General features: G+C 47.4%; 1 protein-coding gene across 1 annotated transcript in view; it reads left to right on the top strand.

Moving 5' to 3' along the window:
- LOC105519198 (SLIT-ROBO Rho GTPase-activating protein 3-like) overlaps window positions 1-23,880 on the top strand; it is a gene marked incomplete at its 3' end in the record, with an annotated part of 146,402 nt that overhangs the window by 57,365 nt on the left and 65,157 nt on the right. The gene's annotated exons all lie outside the window — the stretch shown is intronic.

Genomic DNA, 23,880 nt, shown 5'->3' with positions numbered 1-23,880 from the left:
GGAAACATGGTGCCGACATCTTCTGGGGAGGCCTCAGGAAACTTACGATCATGGTGGACCCTGAAGTGGGAGTAGGCCTATCACATGGCAAAAACAGAGTGAGAGAAAATGAGTGGGGAGATGCTACACACTTTTAAATAACCAGATCTCACAAGAACTCACTATCATGAGGACAATACCAAGGGGGATGGTGCTAAACCATTCATGAGAAATCCGCCCCCATGATCCAATCACCTCTTACCAGGCCCCACCTCCAACATTGTGGATTATAGTTCAAAATAAGATTTGGACGGGGACATACATCCAAATGATAACATCTCCCACGTATCCCGCATTCCAGCCATATTATTTAGCTTGCACTTTCACATGACTCTGTCTTTGCATGTACTGTTCCTTCTGCCTGGAATTTCCTTCTGCCTCATCTTCCCTGGTCTAACTGGAGAGCTCTCACTCATCCCCTCCTGTGTGGAGCCTTCCCTGATGCCGCAGGCAGGCTGAGTTTCCTCCTTCCCGTGTACCCAGGCACTGTCGATGCCTGCTGTAATTTGTGGATTCTTCAGCATCCTGTGGGTGGGGTCAGATCTATTTTCCACACAATAGGAAACACTATTAGCTCCTTTAGCATGAGAAATATGCAGTCCATTAAAATGTTTATTTTATGTTTTTCCAATGATAAAAGCAATACTTGCTCATGCTAGAGAAATTTGGGCAGCATATTCCTTTTCAGCTTTTTCTTTCCAATGCTTTCTGTGTGCAAATCATCATAATCCGGGAGACCATAGTGCTTGGGCCTGGGTTTGCTTCCCCAGGGCTGCTGATGTTGTTCCAGTCTCTCTAAGGTGATGAATGAGGGTGACTCCACACCTGTGCTCTCCTAGCCTCCAGAGACTTGTGGGATGGGCTGGGAACTGAGGACAGAGTGTGGAGGAGGGAGAGGAGAAACTTCTTTTTTCCTTTTGTAGGAAGAAGAGGTGGGGTAGGGATGGAGTAAGGGAAGACTTCCCAAAGAAGTTGACATTTGGGCCAGGACTTGAAGGAACTCTAGGATTTTGCTCAGGGATGGGAGGGAGGAGCTTTCCAGGCCAAGGTCATGGAACAAAGAGGTGACTGGCTGAGCTCAAGGCAGTGGGGCTCCCCAGCCCTGGGATGTGATATACCACTTGACTTTCCTTTGATCCCACACAGGAGTTGTTTCCAGGGGGCCACCCTTACCGAGCTGCTGACTCCAAGTTCTGTTTTCGTCACGGGGCTTCTTTGTTTGTTTTGTCATTTGGCTCTGGATGTGTGTGAAATCCTAATTCAGGCCCCAAATAACTGGCCGACTAAAACCTAATGAAACAAAAAGATGGAGAAAATGTGCACTAAAACATTTGTCGAGTAACCCCAGGTAGCTTCAGTGCATGCCAGCTTTAAGCCTATAAATACATCGATGGGCACCTCTTTCTTTTCTGAAACAGCAAGCCCTAGGGATTGGAGCCAGCTGGTGATATTCCATTATACTACATTTTCAGTTCTAGGGAATCTATTGAGAAAAATGGGACCTTTTGGGGCCAACCTGTCATACTCGAGATCATGGTGAAACCTATCTGTTCATGCCAAGAGCTCAGCGTCCTACCTGAGTTCTGCTGAATTACCTGTTCTCATCTCCTGCCTTCTAAATCACTCACTGGTGCTTCCTGTCATGGTAACTAGGACTTTCCACTTCTTATTCTGCAGCCTTTGACATCACCAGGGCTGAAAAGATCACTGGGCCTTCATGGGGTATTTTTCCAATGCGAATTGACTTTGTATGTGTTGGTGAAATTACCAGAATCTTCCACTGCTTGTGTGAGGATATTTCTAGACCTAGTTCTGTTCTTTTCTTGCCACGTGTCAGTCTCTACTTTGTCACTTACTGGTCCTGGGATATTGGATGGGTTACTTGACCACCCTTGTGTGTCAGTTTCACCTGTTAAGTGGAGATGATTATTTCTCACTGTTCTGGCAGGATTAAATGCGAGTATACATGAACAGCACTTAGGATAGTACCTGGCACATAGTAAGCATTTAGAAATGGTTATAGTATTATGACTGTACTCTTAGATCCATCCCCTGTCTTAAACTCTGGATTATAGGAAAATAGGAGATTCAGGGGGAGCTGGGTCCTTTTTATCAATTTACTCTGTGATGCAGGGTGTCAATTCTTCCTCTAAGGCCTTAATTTAGCCACAGTGAAAATGACAGGGGTGGATTCAATCAGGAATGACAGAGATGTGAAGGACATGAAACTTCTGGATTTTCTCACCCATTTCCTACTGGTCCCAGGCATGCTCTCAGACTATTCTGAATATAGCCCTCCTGGCAGCCATTGTAAATGGATTAGAAGGCACTTGAGCTGAAATCTGTTTTCTGTCGCTGGATTACAGGAAGCATAGGGAATGTGGGGTGCATGGGAGACGATGCAGTTTGGCTGTGTGTCCCTGCCCAAATCTTGTATTGATCTAATCATCTATGATCTTAAATAAAGGGATTGGGGGAGTCCAGTTTTCAGGCTCCACAGACACTTCATCTCCTTCCCATACGGCTCTACCCATTAAATATGACAGTAGATAGAAACTGACTTCCAGAAGGGACTCGGGACAAACCATTTGATGGAGAAGAAGCAGGGGATTGCCTTACCAGCTGGAACATTTCCTGAACCTCAGTTTGTCCAGTTCTCTCTGCATAATATTCGAGACAGTTTTACTGAAGGTCTGAACACAATTTATCTCTGGCTTTGGATTTGTTTTTTAATTTGATTTAGCCAAGGAGCAGAAAGGAGACAAGATTGACTGGAGCTCAGGGTTTGTAGGAGAAAATCCTGAGTGGACAGGACTAAATTGTGGTGGCTCCTTCTTGACTGTGATGATATGTCTTCCTCTGAATGTCAGAAATCTAGACAAGTGTTTTGTCTTCAGTGGAACATACAAAAAAAAAAAAAAAAAGGACAGAGACCCTGTAGCAGTCACTGGTCTGATTCTTTTAGCTTCTGTTTTTTCTTTCTGCCATCCTTTAATGAACCCAGTGGTCTGCTTAGGAATACCACCCTTTCTCAAGTTTCCTCAAATTCTTTCAATAGTGTAAAGAGAATTCCCAATGTGAAGAGAATGGGCAGGGGAGCAGGGAGCAGTAGTTCTTAGGCCAACTTTGCATCTTTCCCTATTGGCATTTATTATCATGCACTAATTATTCACAGAGAGCCTTGCCCTTTGTGGGTTCGCATTAATTTAGATTGCTTTTGAAAAGCAATCAAGGAGGGAATGAAGTGATCACACATCAAAGGGAAAAAGATACGGCACCAAAGAGAGGCAATATGCTTTGTACAACTGGCCATGTCAGGCTGCTCTGAGCTTTCTCCAGCCCAGGGAATATCAGAAAGTCCATCTGAGCTCTCCTAGCCCTGGTGTGGCCCCATTCAGCTTTCTTCATGTCCATTCTCTCAGTGGATAAGAAGGTGGAGAAGGCATATGTGGCAGATGATTGCTGGGCAGAGACAGGACTCTTTTCCTCGCTCAGCCTTGGTTTCCTCATCTAGAAAATGAAAAGGTGGATTAGATTATCTTTCGTGCCCTTCTCTCTAGGTCTACAACTCTCTGCCAAAGTTGGTTTGAAGACCTATAATTGTGTAACATGACAAATGGACACACTGATTACCTGCTCCTAATTCATAAGGTTCTCCTTGCTCAGTCTTCCCTTGGGTATTATTAGGAACAGAAAGGTGAACTAGTGTTTCTGTTATCTCTCTCCTGCTTCAATTATCCGTGCTATTAACCTTGGTCATGAATGTTTCAGTTGTCAACCTTTTGTTTTATTTGGGTTCTTAAAAAAAAAACTGTGTTATTGAAGTATAATGTACACATAGAAAAATGCACATTTGGTAAGGGTATAGCTAGACCCTTGCTTTTTATGATCACTATCTTGTATTCTTTCTCCCCTCACCCCCTCATCCTACTTCCTTCTAATTTGGGATGGGCACAGAAAGGGTCTAGGACCAGAGTCGCATTCCAAATCTATTGATTCCATAGGCTTCTGGCAGAGGGTTGTTTGCTAAATGAATTTGGGGGATTTGTTGTGAACCTAGTTTCTGTTTCTGAAGTCACTGTCAAGGGGGAATATGAAGAATTGCGGGTGTTCTGAGAGTGTCTTTGATGGGTATAAGTCACATCGTACATGGCCTTGTATGGGACACCTGGGGAATGAGTGTTCGGTGAAATGAGATCGAGGCTGAGGGTAGGACCCTGGTGGATTGAAGAGGTTGGCAGGGAAAAAGGAGGCAGGGCAGGAGAGTGAGGCAGAGTATGCCCTGTCAGCAAGGAGCAACACAGATGAAGCCACAGTAGGCTCTAGATTCATAGAAGCCAAGGGGGCTCGCGGTGTGCACAGAGGGGCAGCCAGGAAGAGACAGTGGCTGGCTTCTTAAGCTGTTCTTCCCAGGGGGAGAGGCCCAGGGCTGGGAAAGACTGCTGGATTTGTGATTAGGAGATTGGCGAAGATTGTGCTTCCTTGAAGAGGTGAAAGGTGCTGTGTGGAGACAGAAAGGATGTGGAGCACTCAGCACAGCATCTGGGCATGGGTTGGTACAGTTCTTCCCTACTCGCCCTTAATCACTGGACAGCAGTGATGAAATCCCACCCTGCCCCTTCCTCAGTTAGTCCACTGACTGTGCCCCCTCTCTGCAACTCTTCACCTTGGAGGCACATTGCCTTTTAGAAAGATCACCATTACAACTTTTTTTTTCTTTTTTAAAATTATTATTATTATACTTTAAGTTCTAGGGTACATGTGCACAATGTGCAGGTTTCTTACATATTTATACATATGCCATGTTGGTGTGCTGCACCCGTTAACTCATCATTTACATTAGATATATCTCCTAATGCTGTCCCTCCCCACTCCCCCAACCCCACGACAGGCTCTGGCATATGATGTTCCCCTCCTTATGTCCATGTGTTCTCATTGTTCAATTCCCACCTATGAGTGAGAACATGCGGTGTTTGGTTTTCTGTTCTTGCGATAGTTTGCTCAGAATGATGGTTTCCAGCTTCATCCATGTCCCTACAAAGGACATGAACTCATCTTTCTTTATGACTGCATAGTATTCCATGGTACATATGTGCCGCATTTAGAAAGATCACCGTTAAAACTTTTTGCTGAAGGGCAAACTAACACAAGAACAGAAAACCAAACACTGCATGTTCTCACTCATAAGAGGGAGTTGAACAATGAGAACACATGGACACAGGGAGGGGAATATCATATACCAGGGCCTGTTTGGGGGTGAAGGGCTAGGCGAGGGATAGCATTAGAAGAAATCTCACTCACAAGAGGGAGTTGAATAATGAGAACACATGGACACAGGGAGGGGAATATCATATACCAGGGCCTGTTGGGGGGTGAGGGGCTAGGCGAGGGATAGCATTAGAAGAAATACCTAATGTAGATTATGGGTTGATGGGTGCAGCAACCCATCATGGCATGTATATACCTATGTAACAAAGCTGCACGTTCTGCACATGTATCCCAGAATGTAAAGTATAATTAAAAAAAAAAATAAAAACACAAAAAACAGAAAACTTTTTGCTGAAGGAAAAGTAAGAATGTGGGGAGACTTCAGTGCCCACTGGCTATAGAAAGGGCTAATTAACCTTGCTTTGGTGCTGCGAAATGACAAGCTGTTCCTCTGTAGAACAGCAGATGCCCCTGATGTTTATTCAAGAGCAGCTTATCGATTGGTGGACTCAAACTGAGTAGATTTCAATAACTGGAAATAAACATTTACCCTGGACTGCCTAAGGACACAGCATGATTACTCCTGGGGTCAGACGTACATGGCAGGGTTTGGGGAGGGCGGGATTTGACCTGCTCAAGCTGGTTCGTTCTTTCATCTCACAGTTAGCTGAGGTTCTCTGAAGGTCAGGTTCCCTGTCTACAAGATGGGCTAAGTAATACTTCACTGGTGAGTTACATGAGGATTAAACAAGTTTCTGTTTCTCAAGTACTTAGGGTAGTCCTTAGTGTGTGGTAGGCATTTCATAAAAGGTGATATTGATAATACTATCAGCAAGCATTTATTGAGCGTCCCAGGTGCTGTTATAGAATGAATAATACAGAACCCCTATTCTTAAGGAGCCGACAATGTAACAATAAAGAAAGATTTATACCACTCAGGAAGTAATCACAAGGCAGCGTGATAAATATTGTAATAGAGGGACACTCAGAGTACTGTGAGAACATAGAACGTCAGATTCTCTTTGGGAGAGAAAGATAAGGCTTCCCTGGAGGTTAAGTCAGATCTTGAAGGCAGAGGGCAGAGAAAAGCCTTCCAGGCGCAGGAGACTCCAAGTTCAAAGGTAACAAGGTTTGAGACAATGTGGTGCTCTTTAAAGTGGCATAACTAGTGTGGTGTAGCATGAGCAAAAAGGGCTTTAGCAAGTATTTATAATAGTTTGTGGGTTTGAAGGGGTGACACGGTTGGAGAATGCTGAGTTGCTGCGTTTGGTTGGAAAGTGGAACTTTCCCAACACTTAGCAAGGTTATCCTTGCTAACCCTGTGTGCCTGCCCACTCCTGGCCTCTCCACCAAATCCTCCTGGGAGCATTTGGGGAACAATCAATCTTGGCATCCAAAGCTCATTACAGTCTGTTTGTAATCTTTCTTTCCTCTAATCTCGTACATGAAGACATCTCAATCAGGCACAGTGGCTCATGCCTGTAATCATAGCACTTTGGGAGGCCGAGGTGGGAGGATCACTTATGCCCAGGAGTTTGAGACCAGCCTGAGCAACATAGTAAGACCTCATCTCTTAAAAAAAAAAAAAATTAGTCAGGCATTAGTGTTACTTGAGCAGCACACACCTGTAGTCCCAGCTAGGCGGGGAGCTGAAGCAGGAGGATTGATTGAGCCCGGGAGATTGAGGCTGCCATGAGCTATAGTCTTGCCACTGCACTCCAGCCTGGATGACAGAGTGAGACCTTGTCTCCAAAAAAAAAAAAAAAAAAGAAAGAAAGAAAGAAAAAACAACTTCTCAACATTTATCCAGTGCAGTGCTCCCACCCCCGTACAAAGGGGTGCCATTGATATGCCTCTCTCCCAGTCAGTCCAGTTCTCAGATGGCTCCTTCTTCCTCTGAAACCCCTCTTTGACCACTCCAGTCCTGATTCTCCCTGCCCCTTCTTGGAGCTCAGGGTAGCTAGTGCGAGGGGGTGGAATCTGGCCTCGGTCAGGTGGGTAGGGGATAGAGAGGCTTAATGTGGAAAACGCCTTGCATGGTATCCGAGGGCACGCAGCCTGCCCATGGGAGGTTGGAATCCAGGTAGGCAAAGGGGTCCGTAGTGATTGTGAAACCACAGATGCCCCAGTCAGTGGATGGAATACTGCCAAGGGGACTCTGGGGCCTGTGACCCTTGGGAATCATGTGGGAAGACCGAAGACCCTAATCATGTGGGAAGACCCTAATTTTTTATAGTTTTGGAGATGGGGTTTCAACATGTTGGCCAGGCTGGTCTTGAACTCCTAGTCTGGGGAGGGAGGATGGGAAGAACAAGGTACACTAGGGAGGCGACTAATATAACAGCCAGCCCAGGGCTTGGGAACAAGATGGGATCCTGGTTGCTGCACTGGGGTTTACATTGTGGAAGCCACAGGGTGGGGTCCAAGCTGATTTATACCTTCTGAGCTGATTTATACCTGGATGGGATGGTTCTGGAGCTGGGGGAGGGAGGCTTTTGGGAGGAGGAGTGCAAGGATAAGGAGCCAGGCTGAATTGGATAACCTCCGTCTTCTCATCTCTCCTGTAAAGCACCTACTTTGTTCTTTACCATTTGTTTGACCCTTAGCCTCCAAATGCCTTTAACAATGTGGCCAAGTCCTCATGGAACTTCCAAGTGGCTCTGCCTAATTCCCATTCTAGGGTATAAATACCTTGAAGGCAGGATGTGTGTCTGCGTTTCTAATAATAATAATGACATTAACAACACCCATTTACTGAGCGTTTCCTTTGGATGCTAAGAGATTACATGGATAGTTGATTCCATCCTCCTATTAAAACCTTGAGGTCATCTGTCAAATCTCTGTTTGACAGATGAAGAAACTGAGCCACAAAAGACCTTAACACCTGGTGTTGAAGGTCCCACAGCTAGTAACTGTGGCAGTTCAGATTCAAATTCAGTCTGAGGCAAAGTCTCTATGTCTAATCCCCATGCTATGCTGTGAAACAAAATCATTCCAACTCATTGAAGCAGGTTTTGTTAAAGGTCATGACTGTGCCGTGCAGTACCATGCTCCTTCCTTGCCATGGCCTCTGGCTTCACCTTGCCCAATATTAATTGATTGATTGAAATGGGAGGAAGTCGAGGGTGTGGGCAATGCAGGGACACCTGGCTTGGTGCCCTTTGCTTTCTTAAGCCCCTTTACAGAGGGGACTCCTGAGAGCAGATGGAATTGTCTGCAGGGAGTATTTTTTTCAAAGGGCCCCCAAAAGCATTCTGCCTAGCAACAAAGAGCCTTTCAGAACGCAGCTCCAAGAGGAGGCGAGGAGCTTGCAAGCTGAGAACCGGGAAGGGCTGGAGTCGCTGCTACATCTGGCTCCACAAAAGAGGCAAGCCGCAGAGGATTGAGTTTCGTCTCAGGGTACAGCTGCAGGGCTGAGGGGCCGGGGCTGGGGGTTAAGGCTAGGAAGACTGAGAAGGTCTTTAGGTGAACATTATAGTGTGTACGTGTGTATGTGTGTGAGTGAGATAGCAAATTTGTGTTTTAGTACTATATATAACACAACCATGTGGAAGGACATGTTCAACTAGTTTCCTAGGGAGCCGTGTGTTCTTAATTAAGAATAGTTTTAAATTATAAAAGCAATGCATGCTTGCTATAAAATTATTCTAGAGATATATAAAAATTGAAAGCCTTTGCCATCTACCCCAAGTAAGCACTGTTAATATTGTACTGTGTATTCTCCCAGACTCGTGTGTATGTGTGCAATGTTTTATACATGCATAATTAAACATCTGTATAATAGATATGCAATTATAATGACTAGGTTTTCTTGAATACCTACTATATTCCAGGCTCTCTAGTAAGTAAGTGCCAGGTATTTCATGTTTTCATGACCTCATTTAATTCTTGCGTCTCTGTGAAGTTAGATATTGTATACATTTATAATCTGCTTACAAAGGGAGAGAGATGTGAGACTCAGTAAGGTGCAAAGAGGTAGAAGCAGGGTTTGACCCAGGCATCGTGGCTGCACCGTGCACACTCTTCCCTGCCAGCACTGTGCCTGCTGTTTATGACAATGTGGCATCAGATCAGCTGTTTTTGCAACGTGGCCATTTTCCTGGTCCCTTCCTGGGCCTCCTCTTTCAGATTCCCAGTGGATGGCTCTTCCATCTGTTCAATGGGTCTGATAATGCCAAAGTGTTGAGGACTGATAGTCACTGGGTAAGTTTGGGAGACAGAAGAATGTTTCCCCAGTGAACCTGTGAATGTTATTTCACACAACAAAAAAGACTTTGCAGATATAATTGAAGTATTTGGGCTGGGCATGGTGGCTCTCGCCTGTACTTCCAGCACTTTGGGAGGCTGAGGTGGGAGGATCATTTGAGTCCAGGAGTTCAAGACCAGCCTGGGCAACACAGTGAGACCTCCATCTCTATAAAAATATTTTTAAAAATTAACCATGCGTGGTGGCACATGGTTGTAGTCCCAGCTACTTGGGAGGCTGAGGCAGGAGGATCACTTGAGCCCTAGAGTTCAAGACTGCAGTGAGCTGTGACTGTGCCACTGTACTCCAGCATGGGTGATAGAGCAAGACCTTGTCTCTATAAAACAAACAAATAAATGAAAATTTTAAAAATTAAAAAATAAATATTTGTATTAGTGTCCCAGGAGTGCTGTAACACAGCATCAAAAACTGGATGGCTTAATACCCACAGAAATGTATGGTCTCATGGTTTTGGAGGGTGGACGTCTGAAATCACTGTATCAGGAAGGCCTCGCTCTCCCTGTTGGCTCTGGGGCAGAATCCTTCCTGGCCTTTTCTGGCTTCTGGTGTTCCTTGGCTTGTAGATGCCTTGCTTTGGTTCCATGGCTGTTTCCCCACTGTGTGTCTCCCCGTCACCTTCCCTCTGTGTCTCTGTCCAAATTTCACCTTTTTACAAGGATATCAGTCATATTGGATCAGGACATGCCCTAATGACCTCATTTTAACTCGATGACCTCTATAAGACCCTTTTTATTTTTTATTTTATTTAATTAATTTATGCCCCCAAATTAGTAGATGCTTTTTTGCTTGTGTTTTTTGAGACAGAGTCTTGCTCTGTCACCCAGGCTAGAGTACAGTGGCACAACCGTGGCTCACTGCAACCTCTGCCTCCTGGGTTCAAGTGATTCTTGTGCCTCAGCCTCCTGAGTAGATGGCACTAGAGACACATGCCACCATACCCAGCTAACTTTTTCTATTTTTAGTAGAGATGGGATTTCACAATGTTGGCCAGGCTGGTCTTGAACTCCTGGCCTCAAGTGATCCACCTGCCTTGGCCTCCCAAAGCACTGGGATTACAGGTGTGAGCCACCACCCCCGGCCCATGTAAGACCCTTTTTAAAATAAAGGTCACATTTTGAGTTATTGGGATGAGGATTCCAGTCTACCTCTTTGGAGGGTTACAGTTCAACCTATAACAATTTTTTTTTTTTTTTTTTTTTGAGACAGAGTCTCGCTCTGTTGCCCAGGTTGGAGTGCAGTGGCACAATCTCCACTCACTGCAAGCTCCGCCTCCCAGGTTCACGCCATTCTCCTGCCTCAGCCTCCCCAGTAGCTGGGACTGCAGGCACCCACCACCACGCCCGGTTCTTTTTTTTTTTTTTTTGTATTTTTAGTATAGACAGGATTTCACCATGTTAGCCGGGATGGTCTCGATCTCCTGACCTTGTGATCTGCCCACCTCGGCCTCCCAAAGTGCTGGGGTTATAGACATGAGTCACCATGCCTGGGCAACCTGTAACAATTTTAAAAGATGGAGATTATCCTGGATTATCTGGTGGGCCCAGTCTAATCATGTGAGCCCTTCAAAACAGAAAACTTTCTCTGGCTGGAGCCAGAAGAGTGGGGGCACCAGAAGGGAAAATCAGAAGGTTATGCATTGTACCCTCCCTGGCTCTCAGATGTTTGTCCCAGGCACAGAGACTGGAGAGGCCTGAGGAGCAGAGGACACCCCCTGCTGGCAGCTAGCCAGGAAACCTCAGTCCTACAATTGCAAGGAGTTTGATTCTGCCACAGCCACCATTCATGAAGAAGCAGATTTTCCCTAGAATCTTCCAATAAGAGCTCAGCCTGATAAGACTCTAAGCAAAAAAAACCCTGAGTCAGCCTGGACTTCTGAGCCACGGAACGGTGAGATAATAAACTTGTGTTGTGTTAAGTAGCTAAGTTTGTAGAAATTTGTTTCACCAGCAAGAGAAAACGATTACCATTATCTTCCCATTTGGCTGGCCCTTCAATGCCTTAAACCAAAGAAATGGCCTATGTTGGGAATTTATTGGGGTCTCAAGTTTACCTTCTTGAGTCTTTGAATAATGCCACCTACCTATGCAGCACGTGACACTTGCCGGTGCATTTCACACATAATTTCATTCGATTCTCTCAGCAGCCCTGAGAAGTGTAGGTATATTATGCTTCTTATTTTACAAAGGAGGAAACTGAAATTTAAAGAAGTGATTTTGCTTGAGGCTTCACAGAACTGGAGTTGCAAGCCAGGTTTCCTGCTTCCAAATCACATGTGCTTTTTTTGCTACTGCCCCCGGTTGCCTCTGTGTCTCCAGACATCTGTTGTCTGAACACAGTTTCTGCTGTCCAGCGGGCTGGACTTTCTTGTGAGATCATGAGCTTTCGTTGCTGAGAGATGACTTAGCAAAGCCGGTGGACATTGTACTTGGGACGCTGAGGAGAGACTCGCTGGCATTTGCAGGAGGTGCTGGCAGGTGCCTCCTGATGCCGTATGCAACTCAGGATCTACGATGGGAACTGGGATCTGCTCTTGGGGCTGCATTCAGACAGGGTAAAGCTCTCTGGGAATTGCCCTGGCCAGGGGACAGATTCACAGAGGAGATGAGGTCTGAGTGAGGGTTTGAAGAACACGTAGGACTTAGAGAGGATGCTTGTGTTTGGGTTTCTCGTGTGATTGCAGGGTACAGCTTTGGCCCACGCCTTCTACTCTGGTTCCTTTGGTGAAACTTGCCTGCAGGAACTGGACCAGACTTGAAGTCAGCCTCTGGGCCTGCCCTCCCCACCCTGCTCCCTGAGTTCATCTTGGTAGTTGAGGGTACACGATGCGGTCGCCTGCTTCTGCAGCCAAAAGAAAAGTAGTGGGAGAGGAGGGGGTAAGGGGAATACACAGGCTGAGAATAACTTCCTCCCAACCTCACTTCCTGTGGCTTCCCGCTCACCCTGCTGTAACTCTTATTAACTCTCGGTGTCTTTCTGTGGATGGGAACCAAACAGCCTGACTTGAGGGCAGCAGTCCTCATATTAAAAGTTCCCTAGCAATGGCCACTTGTCCTTCCTGAGCCTTGGGTGTCCCCTCCTCAATCTTGTTCCCTGCACTGCCTAGGTGACTGACAGTGTGTCCTCCCCAGGCCACACCTCTACTTGGCAGCTGTGAAAGGTGGTAGAAGTCATTCTGTCCCTCCCTTTCTCCTGAATGTCTTGGAGTGCTGTTCAATTCAGGACTTCCTTCTAACACTTCATGTGTCCCTGCACTGTGCTGAGTGCAATGGGGATGCCCCAGAAGTGTTAGCCTAGCACGCTGCAGCCTGGGAGGCAGTGTGGCTCTGTAGAGAAAGAGAACTCGAGTATTTACCGGGTACCTGGCCCTGTGCTGGACCTCAGGGACACAGCACTGAACAGGACAGCCCAAAGTGGGTGTGCAAGCCTTGATTCTGCTACTCGGTAGCTGTGTGGCCCTGGGCTAGTCGCTTGACCTCCACATCTTCACAGTCAGGTCTTACGAAGGCCAACATGGTGCTTTGTAAGTGTGTTGCAAACTGTAACACTCTGTGGAGATGACATTGTTAGGTATTATGCCCTCAGTTGATTCTCTCAGTCTCCTTGTGAGAGAGGCCTGGAAGAGCTGTTATACCCATTGTACAGATGAGAAGGCAAAACCTTCAGGAGAGTGAAGAGCAGGTGCAGGAATGAGAACTAAATAGTCGACTTCTTGTTGTGACCTTACTCTATTTTATCATGTGGCTGTAACCACCAGGCATCCATTGGTGATGGCATCTGATGACATTTTCAACATCAGCAGCATCAATAACATTTGCCAGGTGCTTACTAAGTGCCAAGAACTAAGTTAAACCCTTTGATGCCTATTATTACCTCTACTTTCCAGATGAAAAAAATGGAGACTTAGCAAGGATAAATAACTTGCCCAAGGTTGCTTTTCTAGGAAGAGGCAGAGCCAGGCTTCAAACTCAGGTATGCCTGATTCCACAACCTAGACTGGTAGCCTCGGTGGTACCTGCGCATCTCATCCAGGTGCACATCTCTACCTAACATACTTGAAACAACTAGAAATTACACAAGAGAGTAGGAAGGGGATACACTGGCAGGAGTCAATCCTCCTCCCAACCCCCAGAGGAGTGACCCAGGCAGCTGGGACTGTGTGCATCAAGAAGAGATGGTGTCCTGAAGCCTTGGTGTATGGTGTCCTGAAGTTACTTGGTGGATGGATCTTGTTCGATTGGAAACTCAGAAGGACAGAGGCTTGTATTAACTGAACGGGGGACTTGGGGGAGGAAGGGGTCAGGTAAGATGGGCAGGGCCTCAGAGGACTGTCAGTGCAGCAAGGGAGGTGAAGTTGGTTTGGGCAACCGTTGCAGCTGTGGCCTGAGGGTTAGCTGAGCTGCCCACGTCCCGGCCACAGAAGGAAATTAGTACCCAGAGACATCTCCGGGTCTGGGGTGGAACGAAGATCCTGCCCTATTTGTTTTTCTTTCTGGGGCCTTGAGGTTAGAAGAGGGGCACAGCTGCTTCTCCCTAGGGCCTGGGAGGAGGAGGAAGGAAAAGGGAGGGGTCCAGGCCATGGGAGGCATTGGGAGCATCCGTCATGCTGTCGGCCTGCTGCAGGAGCACTGGCCTGGGAGTCTGCAGGCCCAGGTGCTGTGTGCTGCTGTCTGGCTTTGTGAAGTTGGATGATTAATTCCTCTCTGGATCTCAGTTTTTTAAACTGTAACTGGAGAGATCTATCAGTAAAAACCGTTGGTTGCAAGTGTCAAAAACACAACTCAAACTGGCTGGAATTGGGCATTTATTGGCTCATGTGATTGGAAAATCCAGGGACAGTCGTGATTATAGGAAGGCTTAGGTCTAGAGGTTCACACGGTACCATCAGGGGTCTGTCTCTCTCCATTTTTCAGTGCCACTTTCCTCAGTGATGCCTTCTGTGACAGATAGCCTCAGTCTTTGATATCTCAAGGTGACTGCCAGCTGCCCCAGGTTTACCTTCTTTTTTTTTATTTTTAATTTTTTTGAGACAGGGTCTAGCTCTGTTGCCCAGGCTAGAGTGCAGTGGCATGATCTCATCTCATTGTAACTTCTGCCTCCCAGGCTCAAGTGATTCTCCCACCTCATCCTCCCTAGTACCTGAGACTACAGGCGTGCGCCATCACACCCTGCTTGTTTTTGCATGTTTAGTAGAGACAGGGTTTCACCATGTTGTCCAGGCTGATCTCGAACTCCTGGGCTCAAGCAATCTGCCTACCTCGGCCTCCCAAAGTGCTGGGATTACAGGTGTGAGCCACTATGCCCAGCCCCAGGCTTACCTTCTTCAGGCTTATCAACCCACAGAAGGAAAGCAGCTGCTAGTAGTTCTGCAGAAGTCCTGGGGCAGATGCTTCCTGGTCCTGCTTGGTCGTGTGTCCATCTCAGGGTCTGTGTATATTGCCAGGAGATGCCCTTCTCCTCTAGGCCAGACCAGGGTTGCATGGTCTTCCCTAGAGTAGAAGTTAAAGTTAATTCCACAGAAGCTACAAGGAGTAAGAATGGGAGGGGGTGATTTCCCTTAAAGAAACACACAAGTGTTGATGCCAGAAAAGAGAGTAAATATTGGACAGACAAAAGCCACAGATGCTATCCTCAGCACCCAGTGGCCGGTCTGACTGTCTTCAAATGAAGCCAGGGACCTGGGCCCCTGACAGTGGAGCTCCTTTCAACTGTAGTAAGATCATGCAGACCTTTGAGTATACATGAAAGCCATAGACCCCCTTCCTAGAAAGGCACACAGGTCAGACTCTGTGGCATGGCCTCTGAGGGGCTGCACCATCTCTCCTGCCTCCCCCAGGACTGGCCTCCTCACTGCTTCTTGTACTCACCGTGCTTCCTCCCTCCAAAGGGCCTTGAACTTGCTGCTCCCTCTGACCTAGTTAATGCCTCCTTTACATATGTTCTAATTGTACCGTGAACCTCTTCATCCCTATTTCAACTGAAGTTGTAAATTTCTTATAGGATTATGTGGTTAGTACCTGTCTCTCTCACCAGAATGGAGACTCCGTAACAGGAGGGACCTGACTTTGCTTCCTTTTGTGTCCACATCACCCAGTAGAGTGTCTGGCACATAGCTGGTGCCCAGTAGTTGGTGAGTGAATGTGTGCCCTTGAACACACGATTTTCCCTGAAGTTTTAGTTGCATACACTTCCCTAGAGTCAGTCTCTGAACTTCAGGTAAAGAACCTCAGGATAAAAAAAAAAGAGGAAAATCAAGGCATTAGCAGCAAGGCCATTGCAAATGAGGACCTCTCAGGCCAGCTCTCCTGATAATCTCACTGCTATTGACTTATGTTTATGTCTTTTAAATGGAGTTGATATAGTTTGGGTATTTGTCCCTGCCCAAATCTCATGTTGAAATGTGATCCCCACTGTTGGCATAGGGCCTGGTGGGAAGAGTTTGGGTTGAGATGAGGGGGAGGAATCCTTCATGAATGGCTTAGCCTATCTCCTTGGTGATGAGTGAGTGAGTTCTTGAGAGATACAGTTGTTTAAAAGTATGTGGCTCCTCCCTGCCCCCCACTTGCTTCTGCTTTTACAATGTGATGCACCTGCTCCTACTTTGCTTTCCACTATGATTGGAAGCCTCCTGAGGCCTCCCCAGAAGCAGGTGCCACCATGCTTCCTGTATAGCCTGCAGAATCATGAGCGAATTAAACCTCTTTTCTTACGTATTACCCAACCTCAGGCATTTCTTTATAGCAGTGCAATAATGGACTAACACAGGAGTCATATGGACGATTACTCGTGGGTAAAATCTGTGGTCAAATAAATCTGAGGAACACTGTCTAATCTGTGCTCCTTTTGGAGAGTCACAACATACACTAATAACAGTAGCATTTATTTTTTATGATCATTAGTATAACTGCCATTTATGAAGGGCTTCCTACATGGTAGGTACCCCATGAGGCTTTTCATATGCATTTTCACACCATCTCATCATAGCCTTGTGTGACAGATGCCATCATCACCCTGTGTTACAGAAGAGAAATGAACATGTGGAGGAATTAAGAATCCCAAGATAGGCCAGGTGTGGTGGTTCACGCCTCTAATCCCAGCACTTTGGGAGGCCGAGGAGGGTGGATTATGAGGTCTGGAGTTTGAGACCAGCCTGGCCAACACAGTGAAACCCCATCTCTACTAAAAATACAAAAATTAGCCGGGCGTGGTGGCATGTGCCTGTAGTCCCAGCTACTCCGAAGGCTGAGATGGGAGAATCGCTTGAACCCAGGAGGTGGAGTTTGCAGTGAGCCAAGACTGCGCCATTGCACTCCAGCCTGGGTGACAGAGTGAGACTCTGTATAAAACAAACAAAAAAAGAATCCCAAGCTACCTTCTAGGAAACAGAAGATTTGGTGCTCAACCCCTGCCAATCTGATACGTGTCTATGCACTTTAATCCCTCAAGAGGTGGGAAATCACCTTTGCTGATAACGGAGCCCCTTTTCTCTCTAAACATGTAGAAGCATCCCAAGGACCACACCTGATTTGGGACATGCTGGTGAAGTGTTGATTTCTGTTCACTGGGTCTAGAACAGAAAGAATGTAGACCTGGCACAGGCTCAACTCCACAAATATTTCCTGTACCAGGCGTGGTGCTGGAAGTGCCAGGAATGTGGCACAAAGCTGCATCCTCATTGCCTGAGGGTAGCCAGAGCCCCAGCTTTTCCCCACAGTGGACCAGCCTTGCCCCGAGCTGCCCTACCTTGAGGACTCCCCGTGCTGGGTCCTTCTGGGACCATCCAGCTGTGTCTTCCCTCAAGGGAATAGGGCTCTGTGTCATGTTCATGATGTGTTCACAGCAAAATGCACATTCATTCTGCAAATGTTTATCCAGGACTTTCTGTGGCCCTGGCTTGTGCCCTGCCCATCTTACCTAGGAACTGGGGATACAAATAAAATGCTGTCTCTTTTTCTAGGACACCCAACATCTAGTGGGGGAGACAGATCAGTGCAGAAGAAACCAAAAGAAATCAAAATATAAGACAGATGAAGTGCCCTGTTAGAGGCAGAAACCAGCCTGCTGCGGGAGTTCTGAGATACGGACGAGTTCTTTCTTTTTTTAATTAACAGAATTATTTTGGCTTGGGATTTAAGCTAATGCTTAAATGATGTTGGAACATCTGGCCAACAGGCAAGCCATTGTCAGCCTCCTAGGTGTTTGGCTAACAGGGCCTGTGTTTCTAAGCATCCTGGGGAGTTTCGGGTGTAGGGGGACTGTGGGAATGAGGCCCAGCAGTGCCTGCATGCACAGAGCGCCATCACCCCCACTCCTGTACACCGTCCTCCCAGTCCACGGAAGGATGCCTTCCTGGCGTCTGCCTTTGCCAAGCCACTCCCATTTATCACATGAGCCTCAGTCACTCGCGTGAGCCTCAGGAACAAGCCTACGCTTGCTTTCTGCTGCCCTCAGTTTCCTTCTCTGTCAGCTGCGAGTAGTGATTCCTCCTCGGGAGGATCAGATGAGATGAAAAACATGGGGAGAGCTTTGCAAATGTCCCATATTGTTAAAGACCCAGAGGAGTGCCCCTGGAGGAGAAGTAGCATATTCCAGCCCCCTCACTCCCCTCTGGGTGCGACTTGCCTATGAGGTGAGAAAGGGCAAGGTCAGGCGGGACTGGAATTCTTTCATGGGTCCTGAAACTTTAGATGAACTCTTGCCTGTGGATCTTTGCTGGTACATTCAGTGAGATGATCAATATGAAGCCTTCAGCGCAGTACCTGCCACAAAGTCGGTGCTTACTAAGTAGTGGTAGCGGTGGTCTTTCTCCCTTCGTTCCGCCTGCAGTCTCCTCCTCTCCTCCCTTACTCCCACCACCTTCCTTCTCCCTCCCTGTTTCCTTCCTTCCTTCCATCTTCACTTCCTCATTTACTCATTTGTTAAACACTTCCCCCCTTTAAAAAATTATTTTAATTGTGATAGAAAACACATAGCAGAAAATGTATCATCTTAACCATTTTACGACGTACAGTTCAGTGGCATTAAATCCATCACATTGCTGTGCAGCCATCACCACTGTCTGTCTCCGGAACTCTTTTCAACCTGCAAAACTGAAACTGTACAATAAACAATAACTCCTCATTCTCTCCTTCCCTAGTCCCTGTCTATGAATCTGGCTCCTCTGGGTACCTCATATAAGTGGATTCTTACAGGATTTGTCATGTTGTAACTGGCTTGTTTCACTTAGCATACTGTCCCCAAGGTCCATCCATGTGATAGCACTCAGCATTCTCTTCCTTTTGAAGACTGAGTTGTGCCCCACTGTGTGCCTAGACTGCATCTGGTTGACCCATCCATCCGTCGACGGACACATTGTGAATGGTGTTGCTGCGAACACTGTGTACCAATAAGTGCTTTTTGAGCATGACCACATGCCTGGCATTGTGCTGGGCTGCAGTGGGGAATGAAATTGGTTCCCAAGTTCTGGGGGTAATGTTAAGAAGCAAACACCAATAGATGTTTACTAAGAGACTGCAATATGTCCTGTGATGGGAAAGAGCAGTGTTCGGGGAGAGAATTATGGCAGGGGTGGAGGTGGGTGGCTGGGACGATGGTCAGGTCTCAGGAAGTTGCCTTAAGAATGGGGAGGAGAGGTGGGCAGGGGTGGGGAGGGTCCAGGCAGAAGGAACAACATGTGTGAAGCCACTGGAGTGCGACAGAGTTGGTCGGTTGGAGGGATTGGTGCTTAGATTGCAGCTTCAGTGTCTCCTTCTTCAGCAAGCATCTTGCCAGCCTCCAGGCCCAGCGCTCCCCGTCATCTTTTCCTCTTTGCTCTTATTCTAGTTCATTCAAACTGCCTCTTTGCTCAGCTATTTCTCCCACTGGCCAGTGAGTGGCTTGAGTGCAGGAACTGTTTTATTTTATGTTTGGGCCTTCCTTGCATATCTTAGCAGATGTCAGTGACTCTCAAGCAGATACTCTCCTGAAGGAGGGCAGTGCTTTCATTGGCAATGCCCCAAGACCATCTAAGCAGGGAGCCTCCCATCATCTGGGGCCTGCCAGAGTCAGGCACAGCCCCAGAATTAGGACTTTGGGCTCAATATGTAAGCCCATGCTCTGTGCTTATGTGGGTGGTGCACTAAGCACTTGCAAACATCTGTGTGTCGTGCTGCTCCTTTCGGCCTGCTGAGGCTTTCCTTCCCTGTTGCCTCCTAAGCAGGCAGTGTGGGAAGCTCCCAGCTCAGAGCTGGGCCAGATGTGGCCAAACCTCCTGGCAGTGCAAGCAGCATCACTGCACCAGGCCAGCTGACTCGGCTGGCCCTGGTTCACAGTGCTTAGGGGCTTGTGGCTGCAAGCCTTGCCCCACCACCTCTTCTGTTTGCCTTGGTAGCTTCCCAACTTCCTCTCACATGACTGTTTCTGTTTACTTTTCCCTCTGGCCTCCCTGCCTGCAGCGTCCCTGTGCCACCTAGAATCTCATCTACTGCACTAGACAGCCTCTGCAATGGCCCCGCACCAGGGCCTCCTTCCAGGGCATATCTTGTCTCTGTCTCAGCTTTCTGGTCTGCGCTCGCCCCCTCACTCCCCAGCTCTCTCTGTCACTGTGAGTGGAGGGTCTGTGCACTTTGTCATTTTGACCCTGTGATGTTGTATCTGTGGCTCTTCCATCAGGTGCCCAGGAGAGGGCCAGATCCTGGGGCCAAAAAGGGGTTAGTCTTGAAGTCTTGGGTTGGATATTTCACCGTGGCCAGCCCAGAGCTCGGCTGGAAACAGATGAGAGACAACATGTGAGGAGGCAGACAGGAGCTGGGGATCTAGGCTCTGAGCACCTGAGAGGTTTGGGGGAAGGTATTGGTAATGGATTGGATTGTGTCCTCCACCAAAAGATTTTCAAGTCCTAACCCCTGTACAGATGAATGTGACCTTATTTGGAAATAACATCTTACAGAGGTAATCAAGTTAAAATGAGGCCATCTGGGCAGTTGCAGTGGTTCACGCCTGTAATCCCAGCACTTTAGGAGGCTAAGGCGGGTGGATCACTTGAGTTCAAGAGCAGCCTGGGCAACATGGTAAGACCCTGTCTCTACAAAAAATACAAAACATTAGCCATTAGCTGGGCATGGTGGCATGTGCCTGTAGTCCCAGTTACTCAGGAGGCTGAAGTGGCAGGATTGCTTGAGCCCAGGAGGTGGAGATTGCAGTGAGTGGAGACTGCACCACTGTATTCCAGCCTAGGCAACAGAGCGAGACCCTGTCTCAAAAAAAACAAAAAAACAACAACAAAAAAAGTCATTTGGATAGGCCCTAATTTAACCAAATAAAAGGGAGAACTGGGACATAGGGACAGACATACACAAGGAGAAGGCCATGGGAGCATGAATCCAGAGATGCAGCAGGAGACGAGATTGCAGGCAGCCCCCAGAAGCCGGGACAGAGGCATAGAACAGATTCACCCTCATAGCCTTGGACGGGACCAGCCCCACCAACAGGCACCTTGATCTCTTCCAGCCTGCAGAACCGAGGCAATACATTTCAGCTGCTTAAGCCACTCAGTCCGAGATTCTGTTGGGGCAGACCCTGGAAATGAATGCAGTATTTGGATCCCATCAGAGCCTGTCACCTCTGAGTATGGGTCAGTGTACTTTAGCTATCTGGTTCCTTCACATCATATTTAGTTTGGACACACAGGGGCTATTCTGAAGCATCCAGGCAAAGATTTTAATAATAATAAAAACTTTTAATAAGACTTTAATAAGAATTTTAATAAGGTTCTGATGAGAAACTCTTGGAGGTCCTTCCAAGTCCTGTAGAACCATGCGAGGGATAATAAACCTCATAATCCCACTCTATTTTTATAGGGCTTTCCAGTTCACAAAAAAAAAGTCCTTCTCATTTATTATCCCACTTGACTCTCAGGGCAATCCTGTGTTGTTAGTGCTATGGGCATTCCCGTTTTGGAGAGGAGAGAACTGAGGCTCACAGATGTTCCAGAATTGTCTTAAGTGACAGAGCGGGGATTTAAACGCAGGCCTCTGACCCAGCCTCATTCTCTTCCCATGCACTAGAGGCTGACCCTGAACTTGGAGCAGGTTGGATGTTTCAACGGCAGGTTGGCCTTTGCCTGGGACCCAAGGAATAACACATTCCCTTCATTCTTTTCCAGGAGTGAGGGAGAGGGGACATCAGGTTTCCAAGACTTTTACAGGTTCTCATGGGGCTCTGTGGAGGCTGCTGGGGCCTCAAGGGTTCTTGGGTTTCTCTTCCACAATATTCTGTTGTGGGACCCAGGCCCCAAAGGCTCAGGTCATCTATAGCAGGGCACAGCTAGCAGAAGCTGACTGCCCAAGGCCAGGATTGGCACTCCTCAGATGCGTGTGCTGTCCTGCTGCTGAGGGACAGAACAGGCCTGAATCCCATGGCTTTGTTCCGCCAGCAGGCTGGAGCGTGAGGGCGGTGTGTGGGCCAGGCCTCTTCATGGCTCCCCCAGCACTGAGACAGTGCTCATTACACACCACCAAATGAAGGGCTTGGGGAAGAGGAGCAGTGCTGAGCTGTGGCGTCTGAGGCCGGAGGGCAGGGCCTCTGCTGTGTGTGACCCTGGGCCTGTGCCCTCACCTCCCTGGGCCTCAGACCCCTGCCTGTGAAGTGGCTCCGTAAGAGCCTCTGCCTCGCTGGCTGAAGGTGCAGAGGAAAGGAAATGCTGGGAGCATTTTGCAATGGTTGATGTCAGCATCATTTGCAATCAGAACCACTGGGAATATCCATGAGTCTTCAGGGACCGTGTGCTAAAACCTTCTCCCCATTTGGAGCCATGAATACCGTCTGAGTGCAACTTCCTAAAAAGCAGCCCACCTCTGCTCAGGTTGCCTCTCTTCTGTCGTGTGAGAGTGTGAGTCACATTCTTTTGCTGCTGGAGAGTTTCTTTCCCCTGGAACCCTCTCGCCCCCACCTCGCTGCTCTCCGCACTACCACTCTGAGGCTGTCATGTGAGTGTTTTCCACGTTAAAAAAACACAGAAAGTTCATTCAAGCCAAATACAAAGACAGTGTTACCAAGTCTGAAGTGTATGGAGTTCATTGCACTGACCTGATGCAGGGTTTTGGCGGGCTCCAAAACTTCCCAAGTGTCAATGAGTTTCGGTTTGTAGATTTGAGAGGTGTGAGACTGGGGGCTGTTTTTTCTACAGACATTCACCCACACATCCCACACACCAGCACTGTCTAAACGGCAGTGATCAAATCTTCTGTCATTTCTTCTGTGCTTCCTATGGGGCCTGTCTGACTTTAAAGTCCAGGCTCTAAGCAGTTAGGTGTACTGTCTCCCAGTTTGAAGAAACTCCAGCCCAGCCCCCTTCATTTTACAGGAGAGGAAACTGCGGCACAGGAGAGGGGACAGTGACTTGCCTAGAAAGTAGGGCAGGAACCCAGGAACCCTGACTTCCAGGGCTTTTCCCCCTAACCCATCCTCCCCCTCAAAGCACTGATCTGCTTCCTTCTATACCAGAGGGAACTCCAATTTAGAGATTCTGTAGCAAGCAATAATATTCCAGGTCCAGGAGTAACCTGAGAAATGTGGTATTGGTTAATTCAAGGCCATTGTCAACTTCACAAGGCGTTGGCCTAATTGATGTCAAGTATGGCTACTTTGAGTTTCCCAAGTGTTGAGACTCATAAGTTTGGCACCTGGAGGGAATTATTTACTCGCTTATCATGCACTTCAGCTTAGTAGAAATTCATAATTAGTAGTTAATAGCGTGGGAACTTCTCACTTCCTGGAACATGCAACGACATGTAACTCCTCTACCTTTGTACATACTGTTCTCAAAGGCTTGAATAGTCTTCCTCCCATGCCCACCTTTTCTTTGCTGGTTGAATTCCTACTCACCCTTCAAGAGCAGTTTTCTCACTCACGTCCTGCTACCCCTACCTCCAACCCTGGGCATAAACAGATGTAATGTTTTTACAATCTGCCTCTCCCATCAGACTGTCAACTCCACAAGGGCAGGGGCTATGTCTCATACATAATGATTATAATCGTACTTACAAAGTGCTTCTTTGCAGTCAGGTTCTGTGCTAAGCACTCCCTATGCATTATTTTATTTCATCCTCCCCAATGTTATAAGACAGATACTGTTACTATCCTCACTTCCTAGATGAATGGATAGATCCACAGAGAGGCTCAGAAACTTGCCCAGGGTCACACAATAGCTGACAGAGCTGGGATTGAAATCAGTGCTACTATGTACAGTTGTGCTGGCCATGCACTGCACAAAGGTCTACAAAGGTGGAAGGACCAGTTGAGGCTGAAATCTTGCTCTCACCTGGGTGCAGAGCTGTGAATGTTGGGAGGAAGGGACACCTTTCTCTAACTCCTAGACAGGCACCACAGGG

This window comes from Colobus angolensis, unplaced genomic scaffold, assembly GCF_000951035.1.
Source record: "Colobus angolensis palliatus isolate OR3802 unplaced genomic scaffold, Cang.pa_1.0 Scaffold34, whole genome shotgun sequence".
Lineage (NCBI taxonomy): Eukaryota > Metazoa > Chordata > Mammalia > Primates > Cercopithecidae > Colobus > Colobus angolensis.
Note: the sequence above shows the minus strand (reverse complement) of the source record. Positions and strands in the feature narration are given on the sequence as shown.